The following is a 20,881-nucleotide window of genomic DNA, read 5'->3' as shown; positions in this document are numbered from 1 at the left end:
GCTGCCCGGATACCACCCTGCATAATATGGCTGTGGGTTTGGAGGCCATGGTGTAATGGTAAAAAAAGACTAGGCGAAGACTGAATCCAACAAAGATGAAGGTTCTGTGGCTGAGGGGGGGGGGGGAAGCTTCAGGGCTGGGGCATAGACTTCCCACTCTTGACAGGGTATCATTAATACCAGCATAACTCATCAAGAGTTTGGGCATGATCCTGGTCACCTCCTTAACTATGGAGGCCCAGGTAATGAATATTGCCAGGCTGGTGTTTTTCCACCTATGCCAAGCATGGTAATTAACCCTTTTCTTGTTGCGCCCTGACCTAGCCACAGTAATCCATGCAGTGGTCACCTCCAAGATAGACTACTGTAACTAGGTCTGTGCTGGGCTGCCCTTGAGACTGACCTGGAAGCTCCAACTGATCCAGAATGCAGTGGCGCAAATCCTGACGGGAACACCACAGATGGCACATATACAGCCTGTGCTGTGCCAGGTATACTGGCAGTGGAGCACTGAGTCAGGTTCAAAGTCCTGGTGTTGACCTTTAAGGCCTCGAGCAGTCTGGGACCTGTGTATTTTTGGGACCGCCTCTTCCGGTATGTTTCTAGGTGGACATTATGTTCCACTGAAAACAACCTACTGGTGATCCCTGGCTCCAAAGATATCTGGCTGTCGTCAACCAAAGCCAGGGCTTTTCGGTTCTGGCTTCAACCTGGTGGAACTGTCTGCCAAATACCACCAAGGCCCTGCAGGACTTAATGCAATTCCACAGGGCCTGCCAGGCTTTTGTTTGAGGATGGCAATGGTTTCCATCATGGCTGGCACCCTTTTATTTTTTTCCATCTTTCTCACTTTGGCCTCCTCTTCATCCTGCCTACAAGATGGCAGCATGGTCCGGAGCAGGTTTAAGTGTAAATTGGAGACACTATACTTGGAGACACTGAAACTATAATATAAGAAGGATTTTTATTGATTTTTAGCGTTGTTACATTGATGTTTTAAACTTCTGTTGTACATCATGTATTTGGGGATTGGGCGATTCACAGATTTGAAATATAAATAAAATAAATAAAAACCCTGTAGCAGTTTTGCAAGATGTTACTTTTAAAAATACAACCATTTCCCTAAACTTTCAGGAAGGGGGTGGTCCAGTTTATGGACCTTACCTCAAAACTCTAGATATATAGAACTCAGTCTTTCCTTGTGAAATATGATGAAAACCCTTTGAAGCACAAACCATAGGTGTGGCTTTGGGACTTATCCATTTCCCATCTGAATGCAAGCATAACATGTTCAAGTTTTGTCTCTCCAACTTGTTTGGAAGGTGATGAGAATTAAAGAAAGTCATTGTATAAAAGCAAGAAGCATATTGGGCTTTCCTTAGGATTGTCCAATGGCCACAGTGAGATCATGGCCCTTTTCCATGATGTGTTGAATCCTCTAGAATGGCCTGCCAGGGCAGGTGAAGAAGACCCCTTTCTCTTGCTACATCTAGGAAGGCATATAAAGCAAGAGAGCATCTGTAGGAGGGCAGACTTTTTCATCAGATCCTGTGTGTTTTAACTCCTGGGTGTGTTGAGCCTGATTGTTTTTAAATTGGTAAATTGTGTGTTTTAATTTGTTTTAATGAGCCCCTTTGCAACTTGGTTGCTATGTCGCTCAAGGTGAGTTCAGGAAGATAAAGTGGAATAGAAATGTTTGACATGAATACCTTTGAGATGTGAACCATTCTAGTTCAACTTATGATGGAAAAGCTATAAATTAATGATGCTCTCTGTGTACCTTTTCCTTTTCATTGACATACTAAACAGAGTTAATCTTTTGAAATCCATTGCAGTCAGTGGGCTTAAAAGGATGTAACTCTGTTTAGGATGACAAGGTTTGAATCTTACATAGGGCTAAAACTTAGGATGCTTACACTTGAGTTCAATGGGACTTCCTCTGTAATATCTTATGACTTCAAACAAAATTTGGTGGCACCTTAAGACCAACAAAGTTTTATTCAAGGTATAAGCTTTCGTGTGCATGCACACATCGCCTTATACCATGAATAAAATGTTCTCTCTCTTTTGGGGGGTATTTTTTGTATTTTATATGTGTGTATGTCTGTGTGCATGCCTGGAAGTCATGACAACCCCTACTCAGGCATGAAGGATGTCCAGAGAAATGGCTTCATGCAGCCTGTCTCTGCCTCTCAGTCCTGGTATTCCTTTGAATGTCTCCCTTCCAAGTACTTGCCAGGGTTGGCTCTGCTTAGCGTCTGAGATCTGACAAGAGTGGGCTTGCCTGGGCAGTCCAGGTCAGAATAAAACTTTGTTGGTCTTAAAGGTGCCACTGGGCTCAAATTTTGTTCTGCTGCTTCATACCAACAAGGCTACCCACCTGAATCTTATTTCTGATAATTCACATGTAGGATTGGTCTGCAAAGCTTCTATCTAACTATACTGCACACTTCACTTATTTCTGAATAAACATGCTTAGAATGGTTTTGCACAAGTTCCTCTAAATTTCTCCCACTGAGCTCAGTAGGATGTAACAGTGCTTAACTTTGGTGGGACTTCAATCATGGCAATCAGTGTGTGAAATAGGTAAGGATGACAAACTACGACTTGCCCAAAAGCCATCCTGCAGGATTTGAAATGATATCTCCTACCTGCAATTGTAGCCACTGTTTCTACCAGATTAGACTAACTAGGACAAGTGGTCTGAATGGAGTTCTGACTCTCTGGAAGATTCTCTGCACCAAAGCCTTGGGAATATGCATCTTTAGTCTTGTCAAGATGATGTTTTGCCACCTCCATGCTATTGAACACCATCTGGGAGACTGTGATACGCCAGAGCTGACTCAAGACATTGCGGCTCCACTACAAGATCAAACCAGTTCAATAGTTCTTTCCTTTTGTTAGGAAAGTCTGGAAAGCTAACAGAATTCTTAATATCCTCACTAAACTACAGTTTCCAGGATTCTTTGAGGGAGGGCATAGCAGTTCAGTTGATAGTGGGCTGTGTGAATGAGGCATTCAAGCTAGGAAACCTGCTTACAACATAAGGATTTAGGTTCCTCTCACGAGTCACGACATAAATGAAACTGGGATTGGATTCAACTGTACTCTCTCAGTATAGTTTTCCTATTCTAGTTTTCTGCCTCGTTGCACCTCTTTCCCCCCAGATACACTTGTGAGGCTCTTTCAGGCTGTAACTTGTTCCATGTTGAAACGTGTGAATAACCTCTGCTGAGAAGTGTGTGGTTTTGAGATTACAGATGAGGCGAAGTTCTGTCTGTGCTGTTTGATCTGATGGCTCTTCCACACATGTAAATAACCACTGGCTTTCAAAGGATGAATATGCATGCTTGAATTTAGGAGATGGGTGTGGTGGGGAGGTGCAAAAAAAGCATCCCAGAATCTCATAAAAGGTTGATGTGCAGCTGGGCTAAGGAAAATAGGTTGAAGCTTTAAATGAAACCAGGCTGAGATCTGGAACTTGTGAATGTCAGGACTCAGAGTCCAGCCCACCAGTTCCCTGCAGACAAACATTCTAGAAGGGCAGGAGTTACAGTTGCCATCTCCAAGGTGGGGACTGGAGATCTTCTGGAATTACAATAGGCCTCCAAATGACAGAAATCAGTTCTGGAGAAAGTGGCTGCTTGGGAAGGTGGCCTCTGTGGCATTATACTCCACTGAGCTCCCTCCCTTCTCTAAACCCTGCCTTCTCCAGCTGCACCCCCAGATCTCCAGGGATTTTCTAACTCAGAGCTGGCAACCCTAGACCAGGAGTCCATTTGTGCAATCCTATATAGAATTATTAAGAACGTAAGAGAAGCCATGTTGGATCAGGCCAATGGCCCATCCAGTCCAACACTCTGTGTCACACAGTGGCCAAAAAAATCAATCAGTCAGTCAGTCGTCTGTCTGTCTGTCTGTCTATCTATCATCTACCTACCTACCTACCTACACACTGTGGCTAATAGCCACTGATGGACCTCTGCTCCATATTTTTCTCCAATCCCCTCTTGAAGCTGGCTATGCTTGTAGCCACCACCACCTCCTGTGGCAGTGAATTTCACATGTTAATCACCCTTTGGGTGAAGAAGTACTTCCTTTTATCTGTTTTAATCCGACTGTTCAGCAATTTAATTGAATGCTCACGAATTCTTCTATTGTGAGAAAGGGAGAAAAGTACCTCTTTCTCTACTTTCTCCATCCCGTGCATTATCTTGTAAACCTCTATCATGTCACCCCGCAGGCGACGTTTCTCCAAGCTAAAGAGCCCCAAGCGTTTCAACCTTTCTTCATAGGGAAAGTGTTCCAACCCTTTAATCATTCTAGTTGCCCTTTTCTGGACTTTCTCCAGTGCTATAATATCCTTTTTGAGGTGCAGCGACCAGAACTGCACACAGTACTCCAAATGAGACCGCATTATCAATTTATACAGGGGCATTATGATACTGGTTGATTCGTTATCAATTCCCTTCCTAATAATTTCCAGCATCGCGTTGGCCTTTTTTTTTTTTGCAATTTCACACTGTCTTGACATTTTCAGTGAGTTATCTACCACGACCCCAAGATCTCTCTCTTGGTCATTCTCTGCCAGTTCACACCCCATCAACTTGTATTTGTAGCTGGGATTCTTGGCCCCAATGTGCATTACTTTGCACTTGGCCACATTGAACCTCATCTGCCACGTTGACACCCACTCACCCAGCCTCAACAGATCCCTTTGGAGTGCCTCACAATCCTCTCTGGTTCTCACCACCCTGAACAATTTAGTGTCATCCGCAAACTTGTCCACTTCACTGCTCACTCCCAACTCCAAATCATTTATGAACAAGTTAAAGAGCATGGGACCCAGTACCGAACCCTGCAGCACCCCACTGCTTACCGTCCTCCACTGCGAAGACTGCCCATTTATACTCACTCTCTGCTTCCTATTAATCAGCCAGTTTTTGATCCACAAGAGGTCCTGTCCTTTTACTCCATGACTCTTTTTTTGAGGTAGAGGCACCAGATTTTTAGCATAGCATCTGGTGCCTCTCCTCAAACCCCCTCTCCCAGTTTCAAAAAGATTGGACTGGTCCTGGGGGGTCGAATTCTATGGGGCCCTAAAGAAGGTGTCCCTATCCTCCATTATTTCCAATGGAGGGAAGGCATTTTAAAGGTGTGCGGTCCCTTTAAATGTGATGGCCAGAAATCCTTTCAGAGTTCAATCATGCTTGTCACAACCTTGCTTCTGGCTCCACCCCCAAAGTCTCCAGATATTCCTCGAGCACAGAGCTGATGAAATGAACAGGTCCCTATTGTTGATTTCAGCTCCCAATCTTGTTGCTGAAATATGACACTTTAAAAGTTAAATTTTCAATTGCCAAGAATTTCAGATCGCCTAGTACGTGTGAGCAAATGTACAGGATCCAGTTCTCAAGACAGATGGCAGCCCTGTGCCAACCAAATAGACACCAACTTCCATCAAAACTCTAGCCTTCAAATAGGTCTGCAAACGTCAGTAATTCAGAACTCTTCTTTTTTTGCCTTTAGCCCATCTGCTTACAAATGTGTGGATCACTGACACCCTGAACTTTGAAAAAAATGAAGCACTCTCTTTGGGGGGAGGGATTCTGAGTCATCACAGGGCATGAGGTGAGTTACCAAGGATCAGCTGGCTAAGGAAAGGTAGGAGGGGCATAGAAAGCTCAGAGTCTAGTGTTCACAGAATTGGAAGGGACCTCCAGGGTCATCTAGTCCAATCCCCAGCACAATGCAGGAAACTCACAAATACCCACCATGTCCCCAATGATACCTGCTCCACGCCCAGAAGATGAGGGGGGGGGGGGACACCTCCAGGATCCCTGGCAAAAATGGCCTGGAGAAAAATTACTGCCTGACCCCTTAGTGGTGAACAGCTTTTCCCTGGGCACATAAGAAAGGGCCATGAGAACTAAGCACTGATGCAACCCTTCCTGCCCTCATGATCTGCCTAAGCTCATAGAATCAGCAGTGCTGTCAGATGACCATCTATCTAGCCTCTGTTTTAAAACCTCCAAAGAAGGAGAGAATATTGTGTATGAATTCATACTTCCTCATGGGGGACCCCGTGTTGCTCTCATTGCCACAGTGAATGCAATTCACAGTGGCAACAGCATATGGCAATTCCCCACTCTTTCTCTTGGTATCCGCCGTTCTGATCCCCTGCTGGTGGACACCTTTTTGATAGGATTGTTGTTAATTTAATCATTTTTACATTCCTATAGTGTTTAAATATACCTACTACTGTTAATTTTTAAAGCCTACCAGCAGTGGGAAGGGAAATGGAGGCAGGTAGGAGGGAAAATGGCATGAGATGTGGATCTGGTTGTGGGTGGGGAAGTTTGGAAATCACATCTTCCTGTCCACAGTTTCCCCAACCTGTTTTGGGTCCAATCTTTGAGAGCCAGCATGGTGTAGTTGTTAGACCAATAATAATAATAAATAATAATAATTATCATATGGCATTGTGTGTAGAGTAGCCCCGAGATCCAAAGATTGTGTGGCAGCCAGAAGTTCTAGCTTCTTTAGCATTATGTACCACCAGATGGCGAGCTAGACTTGCTTTTAAGGCAAAAGATATTTCAGAGGTGGTTTATCATTTCCTGCCTCTGCATCACACCCATGGTATTCCTTGGAGATGAAATACTAGCCAAGGCCAGCCCTGCTTAGCTTCCGAAATCTGATAAGATTGGTTTAGCTAGGCTATCCAGGTCCAGGGCAGTTGTTAGACTCTCAGATTAGAATCCGGGACACCTGCATTTGAATCTGTGTTCTGCCATGGAAGCCTTGCTGAGTAGGGTTGCCAGGTCCAACTCAGAAAATATCTGGGGATTTTGGGGGTGGAGCCAGAAGACTTTCCCATTTCCTAAAAAAAAAAATTAAAATACAGTAGTGCAGTTCCCCTAAATACAGTTTCACTTTCTTGTCCCCCCAGCAACTGCATTTCTACTAAATGAAAGTGAACATGCATGCACACTCTCTCACAAAGCAGCCAAAATAAACACAGTTAGCATGCACACACTTTTGTGATATCACTGGGGCAGTTTACTCATGGAAGTTGCTGAATGTAACCCTGCTGTATTTCAACCAACCTCTTCAGACGAACAGGAAAATGAGAGCACCCTAGTGGGTGGAGTTGTCCTTCAAACAAACAGAGGGACTCTGCTCCCTTCGCTCCCTTTCTCACATGTTTCACACACTCACCGGAGAAGACCCACATGGCTCCACCTACTTACCCCTCCCATATAGCTTTCCTCTTGCTCAGATTTAAAGGCACACACACAGTCCAAACACAGGCAGTATTGCAGGCTTCTTTTAAACCGGCACATATTTAAATGCACATGGTGGCTGTTGGGATGGGGCTCCCCCCACCCCCAGGCCAGCTGGCTGGCTGCAGGGAGGAGTCTGCAAAAGCAGGGGATCCCCTGCTGGGACCTGGGGGCTTAAAGAATGATTACTACTAATTGCAGTATTTTTCAATATTAATAATCAAACTTTTAGTCAATGTCACTTTCGATGGTAAGTTTGGAAATCTAAAGTATAAAAATTTTTAAAGCAAGTATATGCATAGCCACATTACAAGGGATCTTTAAAAGTGATGAAGCTCACACTGATCCAATAAAATAAAGTGATTGTACAAAAAAGTCTCTGCGGTCTTTCAATGTCCATAACGTGCCAAAAGTAGGAATCAGTAGTTGGACATCTCAGTCCACCTCCAATGAAGCTTGCTAGCTGATTATCTCATTTCAATCATCTTCCTCATGGAGGAGTTAATAACAGTCCACAATTTTCATGTTCCAAGCCACTTGTGAAAATGGACAGTATGAATAAGCACAGTATTCTTCCAATGGAGAAAAGTCTGTTAGTGTAATCTACCTTGCAAGGTTGTTGTTGTGAGGATAAGGTGAAGGAGGGGAGAATGATGTTATAAGGTACTCTGGGTCCTGAATAAGGCAGAAAAGCAGGATATAAATTTAAAAAAATAAAAAACAACATAAGTGATTTTAGGAAAGATTATACCAAGGCATGTTTGAAAACAGGGAATACGTGGAATTAAGACAACTAGATGCAACTAGAGGGTAGTATCATGTGGAAGCCTGAAAAAGGAGTGCTGCATTTGGGGTAGGGGGGCATGGACAAAAAAACCACAGAGTGGAAGAAGCAGCCTGTCTCAGCGTTTCAATTTCTTTCTTCAAATAAAGGTCTTACGGCTGTGAAGCTGAGCTTGAAGGTAGTAGGCAATTCTGGGTGACATCTCAAAAGGCAGAAAAGGTTTTTGACAGGAGGCTGCTGAATTAGATTAGTAGCACAGAAGCGACCACAGCTGTCACGTTGTACACCGTTGCCTTGAGGCTGCCATATATGGGGTCTAGGATGGGGGTGATAACTGTTTCCCCCTCCTCCCCAGGGGTTGAGCTGTGCATTTCTAAACAGCTCTTTAATGCTCTCCCCATATTTACAAATGAGACTGACTCTTAAATGAGGTGAGGGTTTCCTCTGTAAAGAGATCCAGTGCCTTTCCCTCTGCAGAAGGGGGAAAGCTCTCAAACTGCTTTCAAGGGCAGATTACTCTTCCCAAGACTGATCATTCCCCCCATGTTTGCTCTGTGCAGACAGCTGTGCTTCTTCCTTCCTTGTCTGCCTGAGACAGAACCTTCTCTTTTCCCCTTTGTCTCCAACCCCCACTCCAGCTGGCTTTCCATGATGGAACCCCCCCACCCAGGGTGCCTTGGGATGCTATTGTCCTATTCCTCCCATCCCACCCTTTGCAGCCTCCCTCCCCTTCCTCTTGCCTGCTCTGCTAAACCAGCCAGCCATAGCTGCAACCCCTTCTCTTGCTGCTCGTAGCCAGCAGGCTTGAGGGGTAGATTGGCTTGCAATATAAGCATAATGTGGATTTCTCTTCCCACTTCTCCTCTTTGCAGGTAGCTTAGAGCAAAACAGAAGAGGGAGGGAAGAATCTGTCCTTGCTATTGGCACATGGATGAATATGGGATGGACTGCTGGGTATTTAGATATTAGCTGCTGCTGGGGTGGAGGTGGTGTGTGAATAAGGCTTGTGTTCTGCCTGCCCCCTCCCTTTTCTCTCCTTCCCTACTGAGTTTTTGTGTGTTCACTGATGGTCTGGAGGGGAAATGATGCCTTCCTTGTTGGTTCATATGGATGCTGCTGGTGGCACGTGCTGTATGTTTGACTGTGAATTCTGTATGCATATGTGCACACTCCACAAATCATTCTCTGGGCCTGGAAAGCTGCCTGCCCCAAGAGGGTGTCTACTTGTTTTGTGTTATCAGTGTTGCAGTCGTGCATGTGATGTGGGTTTCTTTGTGTTTCTCAGCAAAAGTCATTCCCTTTTTTAAAAAGCCTCTGCATATTTGTTCATTTAGGGCACATGCAGAGTGTTTATATGTATATATGAATGTGGGGACGGACTCATCGTCCACACACACTGTGATATTATGTGCTTTTATGTTGGGTGTTTTGCTAATTTCTTTGCTGAGAAGACCATCCCAGGCAGTGGCAGATTGTGCCTCTTGAAGAAGATCTGCCTGTCTGCCAATGCCATCCTAAACAGATCCCAAAGTCTGCCTTAGGGTTGCCATGTCTGTGTTGGAAAATACCTGGAGACTCTAGGGGTGGATCTTGGAGAAGGTGGTGTTTGGGGAGGGGAGGAGACAGCATGGTACAATGCCATAGAGTCGACCCTTCAAAGCAGCCATTTTCTTCAGGGGAGCTGATCTCTGCCAACTGGAGACCAGTTGTAAAAGTGGGAGATCTCCGGAGCCCACCTGGAGGCTGGAACCCTAGTCTGCCCCCTAAGACAGCCATCTCATTTACTCTCATGATAGGGTTGCTTGAGTCTAGGAGGACCTTGCGTGTTGCATCATGTGACAGCAGTCAGACACATGCCATCATCACATGTCTGTTAACAGGAGTTATTCATGCACCTTTGTTAGAAGGAAGGGTCTTCACAAGGGTCTGCATTTTTGACCAACTTTCACTGTTATTCTCAAGTCAGCTATATGATTTATTATTATTTTTTATTAATTTCATTTATATCCCGCCCTCCCCCACCTTGGCAGGCTCAGGGCGGCTAACAACAATCTGACTGGGGAGATGGGAAAGCAGATTGAACCTGTGGTTTATTCTGCAGGGCAGTGAGGAGGTGCTGCAAAATTTGCTGACACTCAGACCCCAAAGTTCACACTTGTGGTATGAACATGCAGCTCTTCCTTGGCCTGCAGTTCTGTTAGTGCCCTGGGCTGTTAATGGTTCTCAATCCAATCAGAGCAGGGATTAAGTCTTTGTGGCATTAGTAGAGCAGGGGAGGGGAGTGAGGAATCTTAGTGGTACTTTCTTTGGTATAGGCCATATAGGGTTGCCAAGTCTAATTCAAGAAATATCTGGGGACTTTGGGGGTGGAGCCAGGAGACATTAAGGGTGGAGCCAAGATCAAGGCTGTGACAAGCATAATTGAACTCCAAAGGGAGTTCTGGCCATCACATTTAAAGGCACAGCACACCTTTTCAATTCCTTCCTTCCATAGGAAATAATGAAGGATAAGGGCACCTTCTTTTGGGGCTCATAGAATTGGTCCCCCTGGTCCAATCTTTTTGAAACTTGGGAGGCATTTTGGAGAGAGACACTAGATGCTATACTGAAAATCTGGTGCCTCTACCCCCCCCCAAAAAAGCCCCCCCCAGAGCCCCAGATATCCGCAGATCAATTCTCCATGATTTTCTATGGGAATAAATTCCATAGGGAATAACAGAGTTCCCAGCAGACATTTCCCTCCCCTCCCCCTGCTTTCTGATGACCATGAAGCGGGGGGAGGGCCTCCAAACCAGGGGATCCCCTGCCCCCACCTGGGGATTGGCAACCCTAAGCCCATAGGCAGAGTTCAGTTTGAAAGGCAGGGTGCACTTAAGCAGTGTTCACATTCTAAAATGAGGAGCTGGAACTCGGGCAAGCCAAACCTTTTTGCCTGTAAACTTTGTCCTCTAATTTTTAAACATAGGTAGGTAGTGGTGACTAGAAAGAAGAGTTCTAGGATTGAGTCCCAGTGCTGAGAAATGGGTTTTACAGCTGCATCTTAGCTCTGAGGAAGACCTGAAGAAGATGCAGGACCCACAAATGTTATCAGCTCAGGATGTCTCAGAAATGCCTGTCCAAGCAATAACTTCTCTGAAGCTGAGAAGCGGACAGAGAATTGGATGGTGTTTAAATAAGGTCAGTGCAACATCAGTCAGTATACTGATGGGTGTAAAACCTAGCTTTCACCTTTCTGAACATTAAAATTAATTGATTGCTTTTTAAAATGTAGGATACTAGCCCTCATGGTTTTTTCAGGGAAGTGTTTTTGAAAAACTGCTGCTAAGAGTGTACTTCCTTAGTTCGAGTCCTTAAGAGTATAAGCTTCCTTTATTACTCTGAAGCTAAGAATAACCTGGTCAATTGGCCTATGTAATCTGTAGATTATCTACACTGATGCTCCTTTGTTTGGCACTGGGTCCGTCCTGACTGCTTGGTTATGCAGTCTTGTCTCCCCACCCCCCCAGGTTGGCATCAAGAGCATATGGGAAAGTGTTGTCCATTTCTTACCTATGTTTTGGATCAGCAGAGCAATGTCAATTCTTCTTGCAGTTGTTTTCATTAACTCTTATTCCTGCATCAGTTCTTTTAATATATATGGAAGGCTGCATTCACTCATAGGAAGGCATAGCAAAGGCATACTTTCCAGCTGTGCTGTTCACAGATGTTTTACATATTCCTTAGTCAATTCCTTAGTCTCTTCCCCTCCTCCCTGCCTGGACTGTGTTCCATGAAGGCATAGGATTCTATCCCAGAAGTCTTTTCTGCTCTGATTTTGCAAGAACACAGTTCTTCTTTCTATGATAGATAGCAGCATCCTGGGAAAGGAATGGAGCAGATTCTGTTTCTACAACATGTAAACAAGCAGTCCGGGCTCAAGGAAATGTTCTCCTGAGAAGGAAGACTCTGCACTTCTGGAGTCCATATTTCTGTTCTTTCATATAGGGTTGCCAGTTTTGGCTTGGGAAATTCCTGATGCTTGTGGGGGGAGGACTTTGAAGAGGAGAGGGAGCTCAGCAGGGATGTAATGCCAGTGAGTCCACTCTCTGAAGCTGTCATTTCCTTCAGGGGAATTGATCTCTGCAGTCTGGAGATCAATTGCAGTTCTGGGGGAATGCTAGGCTCCATCTGGAGGTTGGCCACTGGCAGAATTTAAGCATAGTGAGACCTTTTAAAACAAAATGCCTCTGTTCAGCAGGTTGAATCTGTTAAACTTTTCCTGCTTATCTGTCAAAGTGGGGCTTCTTGTGCACTATACAACTATATGATTTTTGGGGAACATACACATTCGTGGGTGTGATGGTATAGCCCAGATCTTGTACAAGCCTGCCGCAAAATAACTCTCTAACTAGGGTTGCCAGGTTTGTGTTGGAAAATACCTGGAGACTTTGGGGCTTGGGGAAGAGAGGGGCTTCAGCATGGTACAATGCCATAGAGTCCACCTTTCAGAACAGCCATTTTCTCCAAAGGAGCTAATCTCTATTGGGTTGCCAGGCTCCAGGTGCTGCCTGGAGATCTCCCGCTGTTACAACTGATCTCCAATTGGCAGAGATCAGCTTCTCTGGAGAAAATAATTGCTTTGAAGGGTGGACTATGGCACTGTACCATACTGAGGCCCTTCTCCTCCCCAAACCCTGCCTTCTCTCAGATTCACCCCCAAAGATATTTTCCAACGCAGACCTGGCAACACTAGATCTCTACCAGCTGGAGATCAATTGCAAAAGCAGGCAACCCTATCTCTAACTCTTGAGGGGTGGTCTCCAGGACCACAGTCTCTGGTCACAACTGTTCACTCAGTGAGCACTGCTGTTCTGGAAATCAGTAGTTCCTCTTTACTCTGCCTTTGTCCTTGTTGCCCTCGAGCAGGGTTGGACCAGGCTTTGAGCCCCCAGGAGGCTGAACTGCCAGTGCAGTCAAATGACCTGGTTTGGCCGCTTAACCCGTATTTGGCATTATGTCTGCCACAGGGAGCCTGAGACCTCTTCAAGGGGGTATCAGCTGGCAATGACCCACTGCCCCAGCATATCCCTCCAAGCTAGTAGATATTTCTGGTGCGGTGGTATTAACAAAGGGAAATCAGCTGTAATTTTAGAGGTAGAGTTTATTTATTCATTAAGACCAAGCAAAATCACAAAGTAGCGTGTGAGCCTCCTGGTTCATCAGAGCTGTACTTTAGTTTGGGTGTTAAATAAACAAGTGGGGGTGGAGAGATGCTGCTGGGCACAACCAGAGCCCCTGTCTGCTGTGCAGCCAACTTGAGATGGAGTGGAGGAGGCATTTTGCAGACTTAATTAGGTTAGACTGTGTCTGGTACAGAAAGATCTCCGGTTACAGCAAAGCATGCTGGGATGAAATCTGCAGTTATCTGAATCTGCCTGTGGATAAATTCGAACTTGTGGGTCATGTGAACATATGAAGCTGCCTTATAGCAAGTGGACCGCTGGTCCATCAGGTCCATCACAGCGTCTTCTGGCAGTGGATATCCAGGGTCTCAGGCAAAAGGAAGTTTTTGCTGGTCCCATCTAGTTACCTGAGATCCTAATAGGACAAGGTACATTCTGGTACTGGAGGCATTCAGGTAGCCCTTGTATTAGCAAATCTGGACATTGAGATGGTCTAGTGGGACTTCTGGGTTTTGGCACCTTGCAGTCAGGGGTGGTTCACAGACCGTGTCTCTAGCAACCCCCCTGAATCGTGCAGTTGGAAGGGTCCCACGACAGTGGAGCCCCAAGGGAGACCCAGGCAAGGGTCCCCCAATGCAGGAGGTTTGACAGGGACTTGGGACATGGATGGCAGTCGGATCCCCAGCTCCCTGTCAGCCCGATGCTCTGCTGCTGCATTCGCCATCTTGGTGGCATCAGAGGTGAATGCCCGGCTGCTTGCTATGTTTTACAGCGCTTTTGCTGAACTCTGCCTGCATTTCTATTCAACTTTAAGAGATGGTCTAGTGCAGGGGTGGCCAAACTGTGACTCAGGAGCTGTGTGTGGCTGTTTCACATATATTGTGTGGCTCTTGAAGCCCCCCACTGCCCCATTGGCCAACTTGGAGAAGGCATTTTTTCTTTAAATCACTTCGCCAAGCCAGCTGTCTTGTTGAATGCATTTAAATTTAAAGTAGCTTTCTTTCCACCTCTCTCTCTCTCCCCATCTGCCTCCCTCCCTCCCTCAAACATCTGATGTTTATTCTATGTGGTTCTTACATTAAGTGAATTTGGCTACCCCGGTCTAGTGACTCAAAATAATAATAATAATAATAGTGCCATCAAGTTGCAACCAAGTTACAGTGACCCATCGGGGGTTTTCAAGTTAAGAGATGAGCACAGGTAGTTTCCCACTAGCTTCTTCTGCATAGCAATCTTGATCTTCCTTGTACTTCCTTGCACCTGCTTGCCCAAGTACTAATTATGGACGACCCCGCTTACCTACTGAGCACTGATGAGCTTGGGCTAGTCTGAGCTATTCAGGCTGCTGCCAAAAGAATACAAGTAGTATTTAGGGATGAACTGAGACTAGGGTGAGGCATTTTACATCCCATGAGAAGAGATCTCTGTTCTGGTAATCTCTTAGGAGTGAGCAAGCAGGGATAAAAATGTTTGTCTTTTTAAAAGCATGGTTCAGAGGAGGTGATATCCAGCATGACTCTCAAAGTGATTCTTCCCTGTGAGCAAATCCATTGCCAAAAGAGGGGGATGCACCATAATTCCTTGGTGAAAAGTGATTCACTCCCACTTGGGAATTGTTCCTTTTGAAGAAAGCTTCACACCCTCTGAAATAGCACCTGTTTCTGTGGGAAATTTTTTTTCACAGGCTACAACTCTAGTAGCGTTCTACACCCCACCCCTTTTAGCAAAGTTTTAATGTGGCAGATGCTGAAAAGCCTGGATGGCAGATTCCTCATTAGTATCACGCATGAAGGGGCGTGTGGTTGCATGCATGTCCCTGTCGTCTGAGCTTTGCAAGTCATCTGGAGCTCCGCCTCCATAAATCTGTGGTGCAACAGCTTTGGATGTCCAAATGTCTGTCTGTAGTAATCACTTGGCAACTCTTGGGCTTCTCTCCATCATCATACTATCATGGGGTTTTGGTATTGTGCTCAGTTCCAATGGAGTGCTTTGTTGAACAGCTGCAGCAAATCAGGTTGCCAGCTTCAGGATAGGAAATTCCTGGAGATTTGGGAATGGAGCCTAGGGAGGGGAAGGGACCTCAGTGGTGCAAATTGTCATAGAGTCCTCCTTCCAATGAAGCCATTTTCTATAGGGAAACTGATTTCTGTTGTTTGGAGATCAGTTGATGAGCTCCTCTGGAGAAAATAGCTGCTTTAAAGGGTGGACTTTATGGAATTGTACCATTCTGAGGTCCCTCCCCTCCCCAAACCCCACCCTCTTTCAGATCCACCCCCAAAGTCTCCAGGTATTTTCCAACACAGAAAACCCTATCTGGGCAGAGACCAGGCAACAGAGGAGTCTGTTCAATGGCTTTCCAGGCTAACCTCAGCTACCTCTTAAGAAATACTGAATGGACTAGGTAGAGATAATGGGTGGGTCAGGCTCTTCCCCTTCTCCAAGCAGGGAACTGAGTCTTGGAGGGATTAAGGCTAGAAAGTCTTCAGGAAGGGGAATGTTAGAGACTCCTAGGAAAAGCCTCTGTGACCTGGTCAGTGGGTGAAGAAACAAAGATTATTTTTTAAAAATCCTTGCAACAGGAAGGAGGTGTGTTTTCCTGGGATGCTGAGACCATGAGAGGATGCAAACCACTCCTCTGGGAAGGCAAATATTTTTTAGCATGTGCTGGCCTAAAGAGCTGGAGGGAGCTTCAAGGTATTGATAACTTGGAAAGGATTTGTAACCACCTAAGCCAAAGAGGCTTGTCCTATATTTTAACATCTGATAGGGAGAGGAACAGAGGATTTGCATTCTACCTATTTCTTTTGTATCGCTTGCTCAGTCTGGTGCTGTGCTAAAAGCATGCTTATAAACAGGGCTTTTTCTACCAAAAAATCAGCAGGGACTGATTTGCATGTTAGGCCACACCCCCTGACACCACCATTGCTTTACACAGGGCTTTTTGGTAGGAACTTATTTGCATATTTGGCCACACCTCCTGCCACCAAACCAGCCAGAACTGCATTCCTGTGCATTCCTGCTCAAAAAAAATGCTGCTTGTAAACAGTTTCTTTTTAATAAATACCTTATAACTTTTGAGGCTGGCAGTTATTTTCTGTGCCACATAGACTTCCACCATCTCAGATGTGCTATTTTAAAAGCACCAGGGGGAAGGCAGGCAGTTGGCAAGTGGCTACTCCTTCAGGGAAGTGCAAGGCAGTAAACTGTTCCTGTGGTGACCAGGTGCTGGGCAGCAGAAGACCCAGAGGCCAGGCCTCAGAACTTAGAAGGGAGGCTGGGAATTGTCTCCCATGGAGCAATTGATAGAACAGAATCACAGAATCATGGAGTTGGAAGGGACCTCCAGGGTCATCTAGTCCAACCCCTGCACAATGCAGAAAATTCACAAATACCTCTCCCACATACCTCAGTGACCCCTGCTCCATGCCCAGAAGATGGCAAAAACCCTCCAGGATCCCTGGCCAAATTTGCCTGGAGAAAATTGCTTCCTGACCCCAAAGTGGTGATCAGCATTTTCCTAGGTGTGTGAGAAAGGGCCATGAGAACTAAGCACTGATGCAGCCCTTCCTGCCCTCCTTCTCATGATCTGCCCAAGTTCACAGAATCAGCACTACTATCAGATGGCCATCTAGCCTCTGTTTAAAAACTTCCAAAGAAGGAGGTCAGGTGGTGGCAGCAAACAAAGATCAGGTGATGGTGGCAAGCTACTCAGAGAATAGAAAAAAAGCCTCTTCAGATGGGGAGAGACACCTAGGAGGGCAGGGCAGAATAGGGCCTGCAGGCCAGAGCGGGCACATTCTTCCACCACACACAGCAAGAATTGCAAAAAGTGGGCTAGAAAGCAAAGAAAGGTCTCATCTTTCTGCTTAAAGGCCATCTAGTCCATCCCTCTTCTCAGTCCTGGAAATCCAAAACTAGATAATCGTTGACAGATGACTGCCTAGCTTCTGCCTGAAGACCTCCACTGAGTGAGACATATGAACATATGAAGCTGCCTTATACTGAATCAGACCCTGGGTCCATCAAATTCAGTATTGTCTTCTCAGACTGGCAGTGGCTCTCCAGGGTCTCAAGCTGAGGTTTTTCACACCTATTTGCCTGGACCATTTTTAGTTGGAGATGCTGGGGATTGAACGTGGGACCTTCTGCTTACCAAGCAGATGCTCTATTACTTAGCCACAGACCCCACCATCTATCCCTCAAACTGCTCATTATTAGGAAGTTTATTATATAAAAACACACACACACTCACCTGCTGGCTGAGGTTTCTCTTCACACAGCTGATGAAATGAGCTTTAGCCTGCAAAAGCTTATGCTGAATTAATTTTTAAAAAGATACCTCCAGGCATGCAGCTTCGTGGTGCAGAGTATTAAAGCTGCAGTACTGCAGTCCTAAGCTCTGCTCACGATCTGAGTTCGATCCCCGGCAGTAGCTGGGTTTTCAGGTAGCCGGCTTGAGGTTGATTCAGCCTTCCATCCTTCCAAGGTTGGTAAAATGAGTACCCAGCTTGCTGGGGGAAAGTGTAGATGACTGGGGAAGGCAATGGCAAACCACCCCATAAAAAGTCTGCCGTGAAAATGTGAAAGCAACGTCACCCCAGAGTCGGAAATGACTGGTGCTTGCACAGGGGACCTTTTCTTTTCCCCAGGACTCTTAATAGTATGGCTCTGGAACTTTTATCACTAGAGACTTCCAAGCATAGGCAAGCATAGGCTGCGATCATACAGAGTAAATACCGCATTTTCAATTCACTTTCCAACTGGATTTTGCCAGTTCACACAGTAAAATCCATTTGGAAAGTGCATTGCAAGTGGATTGAAAGTGCATTATTTTGTGTGTGTGATTGCAGCCACAGGGTGGTTTTACAGAGGGCATTATCTTGCTTCATTCTCCATTCATTCTCTTGTTCATTAGCATTTAGGTAACAGCATCCTTTTCTTTGCGGTGGGGTGATTTGTCTTGTAGTGTTATGTCTCCTCTGCTACCAGACCAGAGAATTGCATTCTGATGTACTATTCTGAATGATATCACATTCTAATATTAATTAATTAATTACTTCCATGCTTGAGAGGAGTCGGATAACAACAGTGTCTCAGTTAATTACCCTTAGGACTGCACAGTTTAAGAGAGATATATTTTCACATCTATCTCCAGTTTTGATGTTTATTTGTTTCACTGTTTCCCCCCTGGAATTAATTCCAAACAAATGGTGGCCATATAAACTTAGCTTGTTATTCCTGTCTGCATCTATTAAAACTTCTTAATTATCTTGTATGCTAATCTGCTGTTCACCCTCTGCCTAGTAACCAATGACTTCTATTTCAGTTTGTATGAGGAAGTCTGTGTGCACACAAAGGCTCATTCTTTGAATAAAACTTTGGTGGTGTTCAGGGATCGTTTTGTAGAAAAAAAGGTGGTGGAGCTCATCCAGGGATTGTTATACAGCTGCACCTACTATTCAGTGGACAAGGTAGAAAGGAGGAGGTGAAACTGTCCGAAAGGTTCAGGAGCTGCACTCCTGTGAGCTCCCGCTGAATCTGAGGCCTGGTGATGTTAAAAGGTCCACTGGACTCCAGCTTTGTTGTTTGATTGTTAGTCTCCTTGATGGTTTGGATTGGGCAGAATGGCAGGATATGAAATTTGTGAATAAATAAAACAACAAAGAAAGGTAGTGATTTCTACATAGATGACTCCTCATGTATGCAGACCATATTACTCTTGCTGTATCAACATGGGTGTGTGTGTGTGTGTGTGTGTGTAAAAAGGGCATCAGCAGCAAGTATCTTGGAAATGGCATTCACACATCCTGTCCCTATACCTCTTCCTGCTGCCACTGCTGTTCCCTCTTCCCACTGTGCTGCCCCAATTCCTCTATCTCTATGGTTGCCAGCTCCAGGTTGGGAAATACCTAGAGATTTTGGGGGTAAAGCTTATAGAGGGGGGAGTATGGGGAGAGATTTCACCTAAAATCTATAGTATACCATGGAGTCTGCCCTTTTCCCCAAGAGGAATGTTATCTGCCATCTGGGCATTAGTTATTATTCCGGAACAACTAAAGTCTGTCCCCCCACAAAAAGTTGGCAATCCTATCCAGTTAGTTTAAAGGGGGCAGGGGAGCAGAAAAATTAGGAAATTGAGAGCATATAGATTCCTGGAAGTGAGGCAGGGGGTTTTTTTGTAGAAAAAGTCGAGCAGGAATCATTTGTATACTAGGCCATACCCCCTGATGTCACCATTGTTTCACATAAGGCTTTTTTTTGTAGAAAAAGCCCAGTGGGATCTCATTTGCATATTAGGCCACACCAGCATGCCAGGTCTGCTGGAACTGTGTTTTTGTTCAAAAAAAGCCTTGAAGGGAGGTATTTGTGTATAGGTATGGGAGGGAGGGAGGGATTTCCAAAGTATCCCCCTGTGTGATTCCTCATGGACACCCAACTTGCCCGTATAGTATAAAAAACTTTTTCCCCTATTCCCATATACCCTCTGAAGAGCTTTATGCCCCATGGATCAACATTTGCTGGTAATTCCTGGCCCAAAAGAAGCTCGCCTAGCCTCATCCTGGGACAGGGTATCCTCTGTCCTGGCCCCTTCCTGGTGGAACAGGGTCCCACTGGAGATCAGGGTGCTGTGGAGACTGTTGCAATTCCACAGAGTGTGTAAGACACAGAGCTGTTCCACCAGGGCTTTGGCTGAGGTGGTGGGCATTTCTTCAACATGTGGCCTCCCTGCTGAAATGACCCGCTACCAAGAGGGTACTGTCAGCTGTTTTATGCCAACTGGGGGGAATATTCAGGAGAATACTCAGGACTAAATGAAATTCAATTCCATCATCTGTAGCATGACTTTTTCTTTTAACGTGTAATATGATTTTAATTATATGATCTGTTTTTAACGGTATATTATATTTACTGACTGTTGTTACCCTCCCTGAACCCATTTGTGAGAAGGGTGGGTTATAATCAATGATGATGATGATAATTAATGATGATGATGAGCATAATGATCATTTCCTTCTCCTGTTTATTCTAGGTCTTTGCATGAAGAGCAAGCTCCAGAACAAACACCCAGCAGGGGGGACTTGGGTACCCTGACATCGTGGCATTGCCCAGCATCCAGACTAGCAGAACCAGGTTGCCTTTACGTGTAAGTAGCCTTGACAGCTGTGCCCTAAACCAGAGTGATACAAATACAAAATGCTTCATATCTCTTGCCCATCAATTATGTTCACAACAGCCTATAAAATGGCCTAGACTAATAAGTAAAAAAAATAAAAGTGTGTTGTCAAGTAATAGACAACTCAGGGCAATCCCATTAAATTCCACCTCATGGAGTTTTCAAGGCAAGAGACCTTCAGAGGTGGTTTGCTGTTGCCTTCCTCTGCATAGCACCCCTAGTCTTCCTTGGTGGTCTTTCAACCAAATACTGACCATGGCCAACCCTGCTTAGTTTCTAAGTGCTTACAAGATCAGGCTGGTTTGGGCTATTAGGCCTGCTCAGGGCTTTTAAAATAGAAAAGGTCCAGCAGGAACTTGTTTGCATATTAGGCCACACCTTCTGGCATCACCATTGTTTAGCACAGGGCTTTTTTGAACAAAAAGCCCAGCAGGAACTTATTTGCTTATTAGGCCACACCCCCTAATGCCAAGCC

The 20,881-nt window shown here is 45.2% G+C and overlaps 1 protein-coding gene across 2 annotated transcripts in view; it reads left to right on the top strand.

Annotated features, from left to right (window-relative positions):
- Positions 1-20,881, top strand: part of SPTBN2 (spectrin beta, non-erythrocytic 2) — a 128,285-nt gene that overhangs the window by 3,364 nt on the left and 104,040 nt on the right. For both annotated transcript variants that reach the window (XM_060251912.1, XM_060251931.1), the window contains exon 2: positions 20,263-20,376. The gene's annotated coding sequence lies outside the window, so the exon portion shown is untranslated. The remainder of the gene's footprint in view (positions 1-20,262; positions 20,377-20,881) is intronic.

The sequence above is a fragment of the Heteronotia binoei genome, chromosome 1, assembly GCF_032191835.1.
Source record: "Heteronotia binoei isolate CCM8104 ecotype False Entrance Well chromosome 1, APGP_CSIRO_Hbin_v1, whole genome shotgun sequence".
Lineage (NCBI taxonomy): Eukaryota > Metazoa > Chordata > Lepidosauria > Squamata > Gekkonidae > Heteronotia > Heteronotia binoei.
The sequence above is the reverse complement of the archived record's forward strand: the minus strand, read 5'-3'. Positions and strand labels throughout refer to the sequence as shown.